At 40.6% G+C, this 16,878-nt stretch overlaps 1 protein-coding gene and 1 pseudogene across 1 annotated transcript in view; one reads left to right on the forward strand and one right to left on the reverse strand.

The window, feature by feature from the left end:
- KCNAB1 (potassium voltage-gated channel subfamily A regulatory beta subunit 1) overlaps positions 1-16,878 on the forward strand; it is a 529,857-nt gene that overhangs the window by 33,955 nt on the left and 479,024 nt on the right. The gene's annotated exons all lie outside the window — the stretch shown is intronic.
- Positions 2,480-16,878, reverse strand: part of LOC131757565 (RNA-binding protein with serine-rich domain 1-like) — a 69,610-nt pseudogene continuing 55,211 nt past the window's right edge.

Consider the following 16,878-nt stretch of genomic DNA (forward strand, 5'->3'; position numbering starts at 1 on the left):
AGTTGTTCATCGGTACTAGGGAAATTGTGGTAAATGAGAAATGAGAAATTAAGTTATGCTATAGGTGAGTTCTTTCATTTTAAAAGAAATCCTCTGAGTACTTCTTTTTTAACAAAAAGGATCTTTTTATATGGTAAACAACAGTGCTCTAATTTATTATTTGATTTCAATATTACAATTTAAATTTGCTCAAAAAGCAACAAATATGTGTTAGGATTAAAGAGAAAAGAGTTTTTAGGGAGGGTCAAGGGACCACATAGTGTCAGGGTGAATGGTGGTGGTGTAGTCCAGGAGAGAATTCATGCTCCTTGACACATTCCCTGAATGATGTAAGTGAAAACTGAAAAATAAGACCTCACAGTAGAGAGAGTTAATAGGCACATTTAAGGATGCTTCATAAATGCATCAAAAAGTAAAAAATTGTGATTTATTTAAAACCAAAATGATAATGCACTCCATGATCATTTTTCTCAGCTTATCTCATTAGCAGACTTGGTCAGAACATATATATATGTAAAAGTAAAACCCTTTTACTCTTGTGGTTTATTTGGACATTTCTAAATTCTTTTTCATGCCTCGTGGTAGGGAACTGGGTCCTACCATCCAACAATGATAAACAGATGGAACTATGGAAAGACTGTAAGGTTGCAGCCTTTGAAAATTTCCTTGCTTGAGTCTTCTGAAGACTGGGAAAGAAAAATGTGCCTCTCCCCAGTGGACTTGGCAGTAAAAGTCACCCTGTTGTGAACTCTGATGTAGATTTCATGTTGACTGAGAATAGCATACAGTAAAAGAGGGAGAGATAAAAGGGCAAGTGACCTGGAGTAGCCCTACTGGTAGATGGTGATTATTGTAATACTTACCTTTGTATACTGACTTACTAAAAGCTTCTAGCTATATTACCTTAATCTCTACTACAGAGGTAGGGCAGGGATGATTTCCCTACTTTTACAGACTGGGAAACTAATGCTTAGTTAGGATATATGACTTGCCTAAGGTTATCTCATTTGACAGAGCCAAAATATGACTCCAAATCATCATACACCATAATTCAGGCTCTTTCTGCTATGTTGTTTCTCTGGTTTGTGGAGGGTTAGGGATTGGACTGGGCCCTCTGGTTGGAGACATAAGTCCAGCATGTGGTGCTGACAAAGACCAAGGGCACAGGATATATCTCAGAGCAGACTTGTTACTAAAGAACATATGCTCTTACCCCAGCTAAGGTTGACTGGGTAAAGCAAGAGTACTAGAGGTATTATTATTATTATTATTATTATTATTATTATTTTTTGCGTTATGCGGGTTTCTCACTGCTGTGGCCTCTCCCATTGCGGAGCACAGGCTCCAGACACGCAGGCTCAGCGGCCACGGCTCACGCGCCCAGCCGCTCCGCGGCACGTGGGATCCTCCCGGACCGGGGCACGAACCCGCGTCCCCTGCATCGGCAGGCGGACTCTCAACCACTGCGCCACCAGGGAAGCCCAGAGGTATTATTTTGTTAGGGGGTTCCTATTGATGTCTATGAAGTTATTCTGTAGGTGTACAATCAACTCCATCCACTTTTGTACTCTCAGCAATGGCCTCTTTGGCACACCCTTGTCTCACATATTATTCCCTTGGCGTAGAATCTCTTTGATTCCAGTATTTGTCAGGCAACTTGCTACTATTTTTTTTCTTTTTCTGAGCTGCACTCTAATCCTAGGTTTATTCAACACAATTCTTTTCTCTACACAACAAAGTACAAAACACAATATTATCTAAAATGCCACAAAGTTACAAAACTCAAAACAGAAAATGTATAGTACTGACTGTACAATAAAAGCCAAAAAAGCAATGTACACGTTGCCAAGGTAACCTGCAGGACCACCATGAATACCAACACAACGGGGCGGGTGGGGGGGCTTCTGTGACGACCCGACAGAGCTGACTCTCAACTTACGAGTTTCAGAGAGAAAGGGAGATGTGTGTGTGCACACACATGAGTACACGTGAAAAGAACCATTTTGGGTATTAGGCCCTAGAGGTCACAAGAGGACTCAAGCAGAGGAGCAGGGCCAGGCTAACTGGAACGGCAGCTGCGTAAAATCACACCCTTTCCTGTGGGACCCTGCAGACCAACAGGTTAGGGCACGAGCAGGCCACCAGATTGGCCCCAGGTCATCTGTGGAACGGGAAAACATGCTCCCAGGCTGGAGCTGTACCACCTCCTGGAGCCTCCAGCTCATCCCTGCTGGCTTTGCCACTAAACTGACTCTCAGGAACTAGAAATGTGGAAGCTTTCTAGCCAGAAAACTGGAGGGCATCTTTATAAGCACGACCCCAGACCAACAACACTCCTGCAGCCGGAACTCTGCCGCGAGGCAAAACGTAGCAATTACTGCCTTCACCTTCGAAGCCTGCCTCTGAATGAGGGATTTCTTTCCTACCGATCCTCCTTCGGCTAGAAAAGTGACAAAAGTGAGTTGGATGGGAGTCCAAGTCACAGGGCAGAGCTTCGGTGGCCCTGCGTATCGGGAAGAGTTGAAGCTGGAGTGGCTCCTGTGGCTGCGGCGGCCGGAGGACAGCGCCAAGGGGAACGCGACCTTCTCCTCATCCGTGGGGGTGATCTGCGCCACATGGGAGGCGGTGGCAGCATTATCCTGGGAGGGCTGAATCGCCGGGGGGCGGGGGATGGTGTGGCCGAGGCCAGGGGGCCAGCACAGCGGTGGCAGTGATCTCCTGGCCATCGATGTGTCCTCCGTCCATGTGCTTCAGCGCCTTCTCGGCCTCATCTGGATTCTCAAACTCCACATATGCGTAGCCTTTAGACAGATGCGGGTGCATCCTTTCTACAGGCACGTCAATCATTTTAATTTTCCCATAGGTGGAGAATATCTCCATGATATGATCCTTGGTCACATTCCTGGTGAGCCTTCCAGTGTGCACTGTGGTGGGTTTAGGCGAAGGGCTCCGCCTTTTCCTTTCCTTTTCATCTCTTTTGGGTGGTTTGGATTTGGAGCGGGAACGCCGCCTGTTTTCCTGCCTGCGCCGACAAGGACTCGGAGAGCCAGGGGAGCTGCCGGAGCTGGAGCTGTGGGATGTGCTGGAACTTCCCGAGCGGCTCGATGAGAAGATGAGCTGGAGCCCGAGCTGGAGGTCGACCTGGACCGAGACCTGGTGCTGCTGCTACCACTGGAAGCGCTGCGCCTCTTTCGAGTTTTATCCGGGCCACGATCCTTCTCGCTTGACTCCTTGGTGGCCCCCTTATCTTTAGAGCGATCCTTGGACTTCTCATCAGAGCGCTCTTTGCGTTTAGTAGGAGAAGGAGCCTCAGTGCTGGACTTTTTGTATTATTTTCTTTGACTCCTAGCAAGCTCTTCTTTTTCACTCCTGATAAATCCGTTCTCCCCTTCTGAGGTGTTCAAAGCAGCAATGGCGGCTTCACTTATCTGAACTCTCACTTCTAACTTGAGTCTGAGAAACGATCCTTAATCGATTGCAGTTTACGCCAAAGTGCAGTATCTTCCAGCCGCCGCGACCTCCTCCCCCTCTCCTCAGCCTCTGAGGCTGGCGCCGCTCTGGCGTCAGGATTCGGGAGCAGGAAGGCCTAATTTTTTAAAAACCCATCTCAGATGGCTACTTCCTGGGGAAACCTTCAGTTTTCCTAAGGCAATTAGTTAGCCACTCCCTCATCTATGCCCTCTCAACACTCTTTCCACATCAGCAACACAGAGTACATTGAATTTACTATTAGTACCTGTTTGTCTAGCTCTTCTACTGGACTTTGGGCTTTGCAAGGGTGGGGAATGGGTCTTGATCTTCCCGTCTCTAGCACCTGACATGCAGGGAAGGGAATGATGGTAGTAGGGTAGACTGGTACCTATTAGTGAAGAAATCTAAGAGGGAATATCCTCTCTTCCCTAGGTTTGTAGGTATTAGGAAATATTAGGCATCACTTTACCTTGGTATAGATCAGTACTGTCCAAAAGAAATTTAAAAGCCACACAGGTAATTAAAATTTTTATAGTAACCAAATTAAAAAATAAAAAGTTAAATTTAATATATTTTATTTAACCCCAAATAATATTTTAACATTTGGTCATAGTCATGATAACTTAATATAAAAATAATTACATGAAATTATTAAGGAGAGAGTTTACATTTTTTTGAAATAACTTTTGCAACCCAGTGTGTATTTTACCCTTATAGCCCATAGCAATTTGGCCAGCCACTTTTTAAATCTCAATTTTCATATGTGGCTAGGAGCTATTGTATTAGCAAAGGTATAGAGGAATAGGAAAAAATTCAGTCCCATGAATTAGATATGAGTTTTGAGATTATTTTCTTTATAAAACCCTGTTTTCTAGGAAATCAAATTTTAAAAAATTGTTTTTTTCCCTGTTGTTTTTCCTCCTTTTTTTCTAGTCAATGTATTATTTGAAGACACTTAAGTTTACAACCCATAATGGAATGAGAATAGAAATTGATGATAATGGAGATGTGACTGGATACTGTGATATTCTAAATTGGCAATTAGATGATAATGGAGAGATAGCCTTTGTGAAGGTTGGAGAGTATATATTCACAAACTCTAAATTTGAACTTGTGATGATTAAGAATGTGACAATATTTTGGAACACCGAATCATCAGAGGTTAGTTACTCTGACATCTTATTTTGTTTATATATAGAGAGAATTGCAATTCTATACTCTTTTAGGTGCTATGGAATATCAGAAACCTAGAGCTGACTATTCCAAGTTAATTTTCCCAAATAAAATACATATCTTTTCTATATATATGTTCAGATCTTTTGTTTTTGGAACTTTTTTAAAATTATAGTTTTAGATATTAGTTCTATGATTTTGTTTTCCTTCTTCAAGTACTCCAAAGTGTTTGACTTCCTTTGTCTCCTCCTTTTATTCACTTTCTCTCTGATAATTTTTACTTTATTCTTTATCTCATCCTTATTCTCTTTATTGTTTTCCTGCCTTTATTCAATGTCCCTATTAACTTTTCACTCAAGTACATATATTTTGAACACCTTGTGACTTTTATCTTAATTTCTGAAATAGTTTCTTTCCTGAGATAAATGAACTTTTTTCATTTCTTCCAGTCTTATATCCATTGATGTTTTAAATTTTAAAATATCTGATTCCTTAATGGTTGTGTGTGTATGTTTTAGAGGGGAATTTTAATTTACTGGAATATTTTAAAAAATTTTTATTGAAGTATTGTTGATTTACAATGTTGTGTTAATTTCTGCTGCACAGCAAAGTGATTCAGTTATATATATATACTTTTCTTTTCCATTATGGTTTATCACAGGATATTGAATATAGTTCTGTGTGCTACACAGTAGGACCTTGTTGTTTATCCATCCTATATACAACAGTTTGCATCTGCTAATCCCAAACTTCCAATCCTTTCCTCCCCCACCCCCTCCCTCTTGGCAACCACAAGTCTGTACTCTGTATCTGTGAGTCTGTTTCTGTTTCATAGATATGTTCATTTGTATCGTATTTCAGATTCCACATATAAGTGATATCATATGGTATTTGTCTTTCTCTTTCTGCAATTAACATTGGAGTGAATGTATCTTTCTGAATTATGGTTTTCTCTGGATATATGCCCAGGAGTGGGATTGCAGGATCATGTGGTAGCTCTATTTTTAGCTTTTTTAAAAACAATTTTATTGGAATATAGTTGCTTTACAATGTTGTGTTAGTTTCAGGTGTGCAGCAGAGTAAATCAGTTATACATATACATATACCACTCTTCTTTTTTAGATTCCTTTCCCATATACCCCATTACAGAGTATTGAGTAGAGTCACCTGTGCTATACAATAGGTCTTTATTAGTTATCTATTTTATATATAGTAGTATGTATATGTCAATCCCAACCTCCCAATTTAGCCCTCCCCGCCATTACCCCCTGGTAACCATAAGTTTGTTTTCTACATCTGTAACTCTATTTCTGTTTTGTAGATAAGTTAATTTGTAGCCTTTTTTAGATTCCCCATATAAGCGATATCATATGATATTTGCCTTTCTCTGTTTGACTTACTTTGCTCAGTATGACAATCTCTAGGTCCATCCATGTTGCTGCAAATGCATTATTATCATTTTTTATGGCTGAGTAGTATTCCATTGTATATATGTACTACATCTTCTTTATCCATTCATCTGTCAATGGACTTTTAGGTTGCTTCCATGTCCTGGCTATTGTAAATAGAGCTGCAATGAACATTGAGGTGCATGTGTCTTTTTGAATTATGGTTTTCTCTGGGTATATGCCCAGGAGTGGGATTGCTGGGTCATATGGTAGTTCTATTTTTAGTTTTTTAAGGGACCTCCGTACTGTTCTCCATAGTGGCTGTATCAATTTACATTCCCACCAACAGTGTAGGAGGGTTCCCTTTTCTCCACATCCTCTTTTGCTGGAATGTTTCGATTTTCATTTTTTGTTTTCTTCCTATAGTAAACTTATATGGAGGCACAATTCTATCTCTAGTTGTTTTTATGGACAAGGATGTGGGGTTTGGGTGGATCACAAGTCTCTATTTCAAGACTGCCTTCTTCTGTTAGTAGAGTGTAGAGCAATTTATTTAAGAGATGACTTTTGTGTGGAAAGGGAAGGCTTAACGTGTCTTTTGCTTTTATGGTTCACTCTTGTTTCTACGGAGTTCTTAATTTTCCTTTCTTACTTTTTACCCTTTCTATCACTTCTCCCTCTGTATACCTTCTGGTCTCACTACAGGGGTGAAACCATTGCTTTGAGTCCCACCTTCAAGACCTTGCCCTATAGCCTGACATTTTCTTTCTAGGAATGATTTTGTCTACTCTCCAATAACCTTAGCTTGTCCTCTCCCCTTTACTCTTTTCTGCACAGTTTCCCCAGAGTTCCATTATTTCCCATACACCTAGGGATGAGGAGGGAGCTCTAGAGGTGGCCTTGGTGGAATTTAATGGCTATTTCTCTAGTTATAATTACTTTGAATTCATAATATTTCCAGGCTCTTTATGATGCTGAAGTTGTGGGTCATGTGTGGTTTTATTTACGCTTTTTTTCTTTTAAATCTGTATGGTGTTTTTCGGAGACTGTGTGGAGAGATTCACAGTTTAGTAGTTACCATTACCCTGGGACAACCCAGAAGTCCTTCCCTTCCCTCTCTGACCATAGTTCTGGAGGAACTTTATTTCTTCCTCCTTTTTTTTTTTTCTTATTTATTCCCAGCATCAAATGCGAAGTAGGATTTACAAGTTCATAATATAATTTGATGTAGTATATATATATATATATATATATATATATATATACACACACACATGGGTGCACAGACATGTCAATAAGCTTTAATATATCATTCAAAAAATCCTTTATTGAGAAATTATAGGAGAAAAGGGTGAGTTTCATAAATTTCAAATTTCTTTTAAAAAATTGTTTTCAAAATCGTTCTGGAAAACAGTGGATATGAGGTTTGAAGATTTGGTTGTAAAGTACTTACCCCAAATAAAAAGCTGTTATTTTCATTATTATTATTATTAATTTTTACTTATTAATAATGAATTATTATTCATTATTATTACAATTTTAATTCCTCCACTTCCTATAGCAACAGGCAGGCTTTGCTCTGCAGAACTGCAGCTCTGAACAGTTTAGAAGAGAAGCTAGAGACAGGGTGCCCTGGTTACACAATGTAAAGGTAACACCTAGAGAAGAACTGGGGAAACCTCATCACTTACCAGACCACTGAACTTTTTACCCTTAATGAAATATTAGTTCTAGGAGAGAAGAACTGTAGGGCTTTTGATATTCCAGTTTAGTGTTTATCTGTAGTGTTACAGTAAACCGATAGGGTGGTGGAAGAGCATTGGCAATTTAATCTTCCATGTGAATCTTCTGGAGGAAGCAGCAGGAGTGAGAGAGAGCTATAAGTGGGTGTCAGGACAGCCAGCAGTTTTTCTTTGCTGCTTCAAGACATTTTTGGGGGGAGGATGTCTTTCTTCATCTTGTTTCTTATTCATGTATCTTCCCTCTTCTTGTGTGGCCCTTTTGACCTGGGATCTGAGATCCCTAAATAGTCTTCCGAATCATACTGGGAAAGGACATAAGAATACAAGAAAATTAAGATTTCCAAGCTCCTGTGCTGTGCCAGATACCAAGAGGATCTTTTTATCTGTTTTTTTGCTCCTTGGTTTTCCATGGGTATCAATAAACATATACAGACTCATGTATACTCACAGATACATACACACATACATACATGCATACACGCCAGTTCCTCCCTTTGTTAACCCGAACTTAAGCAGCTCTTGAATACATTTGGCAGGATAAACATCAAAACTTACTGTTTGCCACTGTAGGGGCCATAGTTCTTCTGCGTTTTATTTCTTTGGCTTAGAGCTGCTCTGTCCAATACAGTTGTCCCTAGCCACATGTAGCTTTTTTTTTTTTTTTTTGCGCGGTACACGGGCCTCTCACTGCCGTGGCCTCTCCCGTTGCGGGGCACAGGCTCCGGACGCGCAGGCTCAGCGGCCACGGCTCACGGGCCCAGCCGCTCCGCGGCACGTGGGATCTTCCCGGACCGGGGCACGAACCCGCGTCCCCTGCATCGGCAGGCGGACTCTCAACCACTGCGCGACCAGGGAAGCCCCACATGTAGCTTTTAAAATTAAAATTAACTAAAATTAAAAATTTGCTTCCTTAGTCACATTAGCTACATTCCAAGTACTCAACAGCCACATGTAGCTAGGGGCTACCATATTAGACAATACAGATACATAACACTTCCATCATTGCAGAAAGACAGAGCTGCCCTAGGCCTAGCATATAAACCACCTTCTGTAGCCCAGAGCCCTCTCCCTGAATGGGGCCTGAGACTCTTCCCTTTTGTATTCCTGGTGCTAGCCATAGAGCAGGTGCTCAGTATAATGTTTTGCATGAAACAAGAGAAGATGCTCCTGCTTGTATAAGCAAAGTTCATAGAATGCTCATTCTACTAAAAATTGATAGAAAAGTAGTAAAATGTACTAGTAGATTTCTATTTTAATAATGTTTCATTACAGCATAGTAATTTTATTTTTCTCATCTTTATTAAAATTAGGGTTGTTTTTTGTTTGTTTGTTTTTGTTTTTTTGCGGTACGTGGGCCTGTTACTGTTGTGGCCTCTCCTGTTGCGGAGCACAGGCTCCAGACGCGCAGGCCCAGCAGCCATTGCTCACGGGCCTAGCCGCTCTGTGGCATGTGGGATCTTCCCAGACTGGGGCACGAACCCGTGTTCCCTGCATCGGCAGGCGGACTCTCAACCACTGCGCCACCAGGGAAGCCCTATTTTTGTTTTTTTTAATAAATTTTATTTTATTTTATTTTTTCCCCCTGGCCATGCTGTGCAGCTTGTGGGATTTTAGTTCCCTGACCAGGGATTGAACCCGTGCCATCCTCAGTGAACGTTCGGAGTCCTAACCACTGGACCACCAGGGTATTCCCAAGGTTATATTTGTATAATTAAATTGGTTCAAATGTAATTCAGTACAAATTCACAAAGCGTGTACTATGAGTCTACCTCTGTGTTAAGCACTGCAAAAAGACCACTGCCCTCGCAGCACTTAAAATCTAATCCCTAATTAATTGAACAGATATTTATTGAACACAACATTATATGTGCTAGACACTGTTCTAGGAACTAGGGATGTGTTAATGTACAAAACAGAACAAATCCCTGCCTAATGGGACTAACATTTCAGTGGGAAGAGACAGGCAATATACAAGATAAATAAATAAATGATATAGTATTTTAATGGATGTTAATGTTAGGGAGAGAAAAATAGCAGGGATTGAGATAGAGGGTGCTGGCGGGAGTGTTGTAATCTCACATAGTGTGGTCAGGGAAGGCCTCACTGGGGTGACATTTGAACGAAAACTGAAAAGACAGTGAATCCATGCATTATCTAGGGGGAAAGCATTCCAAGCAGAGGAAACAGCAACTTTTAAACCCTGAGGTAGGGGTATTTTGGGCATTTTAGAAGAACAGGAAAGAGTTCAGTGTGGCTGGAAAGAGTGAGAGAGGGAGAGTAGTGGGAGAGGAGGTAAGAGGGGTGAGAGAGGGTCAGATCACATAGAGCCTTGTGGGCTGTTGAAGGACTTCGGCTTTTTCTCTGAGTGAAATGGGGAGCCATGGAAGAGTTTTGACAGAGGAGAGTCATGATCCAACTTAGAGTTTAGAGAATTATTCTATCTGCCGTGTTGCAAATAGACTGAAGGGGACAAGAGTAAAATCCACTGGATTTGCTGATGGACTGGCCTTGGAAGTGTCCTGCACCAACAATTAGTAGATGGTATAAGGCATGATTTAACTCATGATAATAAACTGAATCTGGAGGTTGGTAAGCAGATGGGCCTGAGTGAAGTTATGTGTAGGCAAGTAATAGAAGATATGGTTGGAGATGATGGGTGAGACTGGTGGTGTCAGTGACAGAAATAGGGAATTCGGGAGGAGGAATAGGGTAAATGGGGGTAGTTTGGGACATGTTGAATTTGAGGTGATAATGGAATCTCAGAGTAGGGTCATGTTGGGAGTTTAGGATATGGAATTAGAGGTCAGGTAGGAAAAGTCAAGTTTTGGATGTTCTTAGGTAGAGGTGCTGGTTGAAGACGAGAATGAATGAGCTGCTTTATATTGAGAGATAAAAGCAGAGGATCAAGGACCAGAGCCAAAACAACAACAAACAAACAAACAAACAAAAAACACCCACAGTGATGAGGTAGGTAGAGGAAGTAGAACCAACAAAAGAAATAAAAGGACGCAATGGAAGCCAAGGGAGCCTGCATCTCAAGGAGGAGTTGATCAAGAGTGCCAGATATCCAAGAGAGAGAAAGGAGAACGGTACTAGAGGAGAGCTGTCAGACTTGACAAGAAACATTTTAGTGAGGTGAGTGGGCTGGAAGCTAGATCATGAGGGTTGAGAAGGGAAGGGATACTGAGAAACAGAACGAAAAGGCATCAGCTTACTGTGATGATTTTCAAAGAAAGGTATATGGAGAGCCCTTTTCAGAACACTGGGTCAGGAGAGAGGAAATATAGTCATTCTGTGGTGATACACATGCACACACGCACGCACGCACGCATGTGCGTGCACACACCCACAACCCGTTTTAGAAGCCTATCTATTGTGTTTAGCAATACATACTTAAGTAATCTTACGTACCATAACTGAGCTCCTAGATTTCTGATATTTTCCATTGTTATCTAATTGAGATTTATCTTGGGAAACTCAACATAGGAAAATTCTGATTTCCAAAATGAATCTTTTTACTTTCCAAAATGAATCTTTGCTTAATGGAGAAATACAGCTTCTCTCCTTTTTAAATAGGAAGCTCCTCTTTACATTTAGATATAAACCAATTTACACATTGCATTTATAGTGGGTTTCAATGTGCACAACCATGTAGAATGTAAAGGGAGACCTACGTTTACCACTGAGTTTTCTAAGCTCTTTTTGTGAGAAATTATTCCAGTGCTGTGCCTTGTCCACTTTTCCTTTTTGCCATACAATTTTCCACATGGAATGGACCTTTCATTGTTCTTTTGTACTGATTCTGTATGACACATCTTCAGACTGTGTTGGGATGACCTTGCTGAGAAGAGGTCTTTCTCAGGTACTCAAGATGATTCTTGGGTTCCTCCCTCAAGCAGAAACAGACTTGACAAATTATCCTCTCCTCAGAGCCCCATGGACATGGAGCCTGGTCTGAGTCTTCAAGGTTAGAAAGAGTTAGGTTTGGGATTAGCTTTGATAATTTCTAGAATCAACCACAGGACTTTTCTAGAATCCCATTTCTAGAATCAACTATAGGACTTTCAGCAAAATTCCTCTAGGCTTTCAATGTTATTATTCTCTTTGTCTGTTATTCTTGCCCAGCTATCCTGGGTTTCCCAAGATATTGCAAAACTTCCACAGAAATCCAGGTGGAAACTTTCTTAGCCTGGCAAGGTAGAGACAAAGGGCTTTGTTACATGCATTGTATTTGTCTTTGCTAGCTTCCCCATTCAGTGTGTACTGACTTGTGTCAGCCTGGGACCGGGAAGGGAATTCGTCATGGGAAACCAATATGTTGCTTTGACTGCATCCTGTGTGCTGATGGGCATGTGTCACGGGAACCAGGTAGAGATGGTCATTTTTTTCACTGATGTTAAAATGGAAGGAGATTAAAAATGTTTGGGCAAAGAGGGCCTTGGGAGCCTTCTTTATAAACAGATGTGAACAACTTATGACAAAAATTATAATCCATCAAACTATTGGATGTTCTGTGCAGTGCAAAAAATTATGACATTGCGTTTTTTAAATATAAATTTATTTGTTTTTATTTATTTATTTTTGGGTCTTCATTGCTATGCGTGGTCTTTCTCTAGTTGTGGTGAGCGGGGGCTACTCTTCCTTGTTGTGCGCAGGCTTCTCATTGTGGTGGCTTCTCTTGTTGCGGAGCACGGGCTCTAGGTGTGCGGTCTTCAGTAGTTGTGGCACGTGGGCTTAGTAGTTGTGCCTCGCGGGCTCTAGAGTGCAGGCTCAGTAGTTGTGGCACACAGGCTTAGTTGCTCCGCGACATGTGGGATCTTCCTGGACCAGGGCAGTTTTAGTTCCAAAGCTGCTACATTTGGGAAAAAGACCAACATCCATGAATTTAAGAGGGGAAAAAATTTTTTTAATGAAATGGGAAATATGAATACGTGGGTTCGCAAAAAAAAGTATTTAAAATTATTTCAATTTCTGAAATAGATTAAATATTAGTTACGGAAAAATGTGAATGAGTAGTAAATAAGTGAATTACAGTTCTATGTTTTACGGAATTATCTCTAATTTAGAAATATAAGATTTAGAAGTACGTCCCTAAAGGCAAAGACCATAATTACTCAAAGTCTGTAGGACAAGTGAATTCTATATCTACTGCTCTATGAATTTTTCACTACAACCTGTTGAATTGCTGTTCTTGACCAGAATTTTAGTTGGGCTTTGTATGCTTAGCCCTATGGAGCATGTTGCAGCAGGTTTATTTTTATCTCTACCTTCTGTTAAAGATAACAAATTGTATGTCTCTTGCCAAAAGGCCCTCTATAGCAATTTAGTTAAAAGAGGATTTTAAAAATGTAAAATTTTCCACAAATGGAAAATAAGTAGAAGGTAATCTGAAGAACTCCTTGGACCCCATGTGGCCCAGTCTCTGCACAGAAACAAGAGAAGTGCAATCCAGCAGTCAGAAGTGATTGAAAGGGAATGCCAGTCTTTACCTGCATCTCTCATAAAACAGTGAAGAGATCCATTTCACAATCTACCACAAATTCATCTCAGATTTTTTCTTATGTTTCAGTATTCGCCTTTAGAGCCTCTGCCCAGCTAAATGCCCCAAAAGTTTTTTCAACGTTAGTCAACGTGGTTGTTGTTTTTGTTTTCTTTCTTCTAATTCTCAGCCTTTCTTTACCTCTTCTCTTAAATCTGCAACTGGGGGGTGAGGAGAGGAAAGCTGAGTGGGCAAAGACAAAATTCTCTTCAGTAGGTGGAGGAGAAGCTGAATGCAAGATTGAAAACGCTCGTATTTTAATCAACCTTATCCCTGTCACACTACTTTTAATTGTTTCACCTTAGTAGCTTTAATGTTCTCATATATTTGTGGATTGTTCTTGGGCTTATGAGGGTACACACCTCCTTTCTCAATTAGATAATTGGAAGAAGAAGAAAGAGGCATCTTACTGAAAAAGGCCCATGCAGTAAGAGCTGAAACCAAGATGGGAGACTGAATTTCCAAAATTGAAATCAATTCTCAATCTGTAATGTTAGCTGCACACTCTAAGATCATTTTTATCACTGCTTTTTTTTTTGAGATATTATATATTCTCTATAGAAAATTTCAGTGAGTCTTGCATTAGGCCTTTGGCTCCTCTGGGCTATTCGCAGCTGAAGGGGACAAGTGGATTTCTTTGCAGTCAGTCCTCTGTTCTTTGTTCATTAGGTCAAAGGGAGTGTGAACAATGTGGTGAAGACTATTGGTCCAACGCACAAAAGAGCGAGTGTATGCTGAAAGAGGTGGAATTCCTTGCTTATGATGAGGTCCTGGGATTCATGCTTGTCATTCTCTCCATCCTTGGGGCGCTTGTGGTTTTGGCAGTCACAGTTGTATATGTGATATATGGACACACTCCACTCGTGACTGCCAATGACCAGGAGCTGAGCTTTCTCATTCAGGTTTCTCTTATCATCACGTTGCTATCTTCCATGTTCTTCATTGGCAAGCCATACAACTGGTCCTGCATGGCCCGTCAGGTCACTCTGGCACTGGGCTTTTCACTTTGCCTGTCTTGCATTCTTGGAAAGACTATTTCACTGTTTTTAGCCTACAGAATATCCATATCCCAAACCCGACTTATATCCATCCACCCTCTTTATTGGAAAATCATTGTGCTAATCTCTGTTCTAGTCGAAATTGGCATATGTACAGCCTACTTAGTATTAGAACCCCCAAGGGTGTACAAGAACATGGAATCTCAAAATATAAAGATTATTCTGGAATGTTATGAAGGTTCTATAGAATTTTTGTGCTCTACATTTAGGATGCATGTCTTCTTGGCCTTGCTGTGCTTTCTTACAACCCTTGTGGCTCGCCAGTTGCCGGATAATTATTATGAAGGAAAATGCATCACCTTTGGGATGCTGGTCTTTTTTATCATCTGCATCCCTTTTGTCCCTGCTTACTTGAGCACCAAAGGCAAGTTTAAAGTGGCTGTGGAAATATTTGCAATCTTGGTATCCAGCTATGGTTTATTGGGTTGTATATTTGCTGCCAAGCGCTTCGTTATTTTGCTGAGGCCAAAGAAGAACACGGATGAAATTGCTGGTGGAAGAGTTCCCACTGTAGATAAGAACGTCTAACTGACTTCAGCCTCTGTGAGCAGTGAGCTCAACAATACCATGGTGTCAACTGTTCGGATGAGTAGAGTCATGGGTTGCATGTGTCCCTCATAGCTGCAATGGTGGTATGGTTCAACATTCCCTTTCGGTGGTTCCCACAGCAGCTGCCTGATGTTCTGGGGTAATGCTGAGGATTTGGGTTCTGGTAGTGTAGTCAAAGCATGGCATATGAAGTCTCACACCATTTAGCAAGAATTTGAATAACTCTTACTATCTTTTTTTTAACATCTTTATTGGGGTATAATTGCTTTACAATGGTGTGCTAGTTTCTGCTGCATAACAAAGTGAATCAGCTATACATATACATATATCCTCATATCTCTTCCCTCTTGTGTCTCCCTCCCACCCTCCCTATCCCAACCCTCTAGGTGGTCACAAAATACCGAGCTGATCTCCCTGTGCTATGCGGCTGCTTCCCACTAGCTATCTATTTTACATTTGATAGTGTATATATGTCCATGTCACTCTCTCACTTCATCCCAGCTTACCCTTCCCCCTTCCCATGTCCTCAAGTCCATTCTCTATGTCTGTGTCTTTAGTATTGAAATTGTAAACCACTTCATTAAAACCTTTCATAATACTTTGGTATAAAGAGTGCATGGGGCTTCCCTGGTGGCGCAGTGGTTGAGAATCCGCCTGCCAATGCACGAGACACGGGTTCGTGCCCTGGTCCAGGAAGATCCCACATGCCGCGGAGCAACTAAGCCCGTGAGCCATGGCCGCTAGGCCTGCGCATCCGGAGCCTGTGCTCCGCAATGGGAGAGGCCACAACAGTGAGAGGCCCGCATACCGCAAAAAAAAATAAATAAAAAATAAAGAGTGCATGGCAGGGAATATAATAGGCACAAGTAACCTAACATGGTGGATACAAATATTTGGGTCTTGAATTTGTTTTTTCCCCCTATATCATGGGTGCCTGATCTAGAAATTTACAGTAGACAAAGTCACCTTGTGGGAACCGAAACAGACATCTTGTTCTACATCCTGTTAGTGCCTCTACAGAATGGACAGCTTTGCACTGACTGAGGTAAGAATTACATACAGCTCATAAACTTTCCCTTGGAGCAGAGCATTTGGTAAGAGAATTTTTGTTTCAAAGGACTCTGCTTCATACAGAGAATATTGAAGGAATTGAGATGTGAACAAAACTTAGTTTTTTTTTGAATTCATAATGGAAATCAACAAGTTTCTCCCAGAGGGAAGGCAAGGCCTACCTGCTCCAGATTTTCCTGGAGAGTAAGTAGTAAAGTATTTGAGTTTCAAAACAGTCTTCTTAAAAAATAAAAATGAAGGGAATTAAGTGCCAGCAAAGCAGTTATTAAGTTGATTATATAGTGAATATCCAGCTGGCAAAAAAAAGCAAATGTTTACCTACAGCAGGTATTAGAATGAAAGATTTTTTAAGATAAATTAAGTGATAAATATTTGCCCTCTGTTTATCCAGAGTTAACTGGACTGTTATAAAAACGTTTTCAATCTTCTTTCAGATATGAAAGTTTTAAAATGACTTATATATATGTGCATATGAATTAAGTGTGTAGAAAAACAGAACTTGTAGAAATGCTGATCAGCAATGGGTTTGGGAAACCAGAGAAAATAAATGTTATTAAAAACAAAATATCAACTGAACTTGCCTGTTTAATGTTTACTGGTATAACCTTACAATTTTAAGATGCAAATTTTATCTAAAGTGGTCTTAAGTTATCACTTGATGATTTGGTACACATGCATTGTTATAGAAACTGGCTTATGGCAGATAAATTGAACAATATGTGATTGTCAAAGGATGATGGTCTAATTTTTATTATTGATTTATTCTTTGTAATTAGCTACCTATCAAGTATTAAAATGTTTCTCATAGCATTCCAAGGTAATATCTCTTTGGATGAATGTGTCATTTAAAAATTATTTCTTGTGAAAAAAATGACTGTATTCTCTAT

This window comes from Kogia breviceps, chromosome 5 (genome assembly GCF_026419965.1).
Source record: "Kogia breviceps isolate mKogBre1 chromosome 5, mKogBre1 haplotype 1, whole genome shotgun sequence".
Taxonomy (NCBI): domain Eukaryota; kingdom Metazoa; phylum Chordata; class Mammalia; order Artiodactyla; family Physeteridae; genus Kogia; species Kogia breviceps.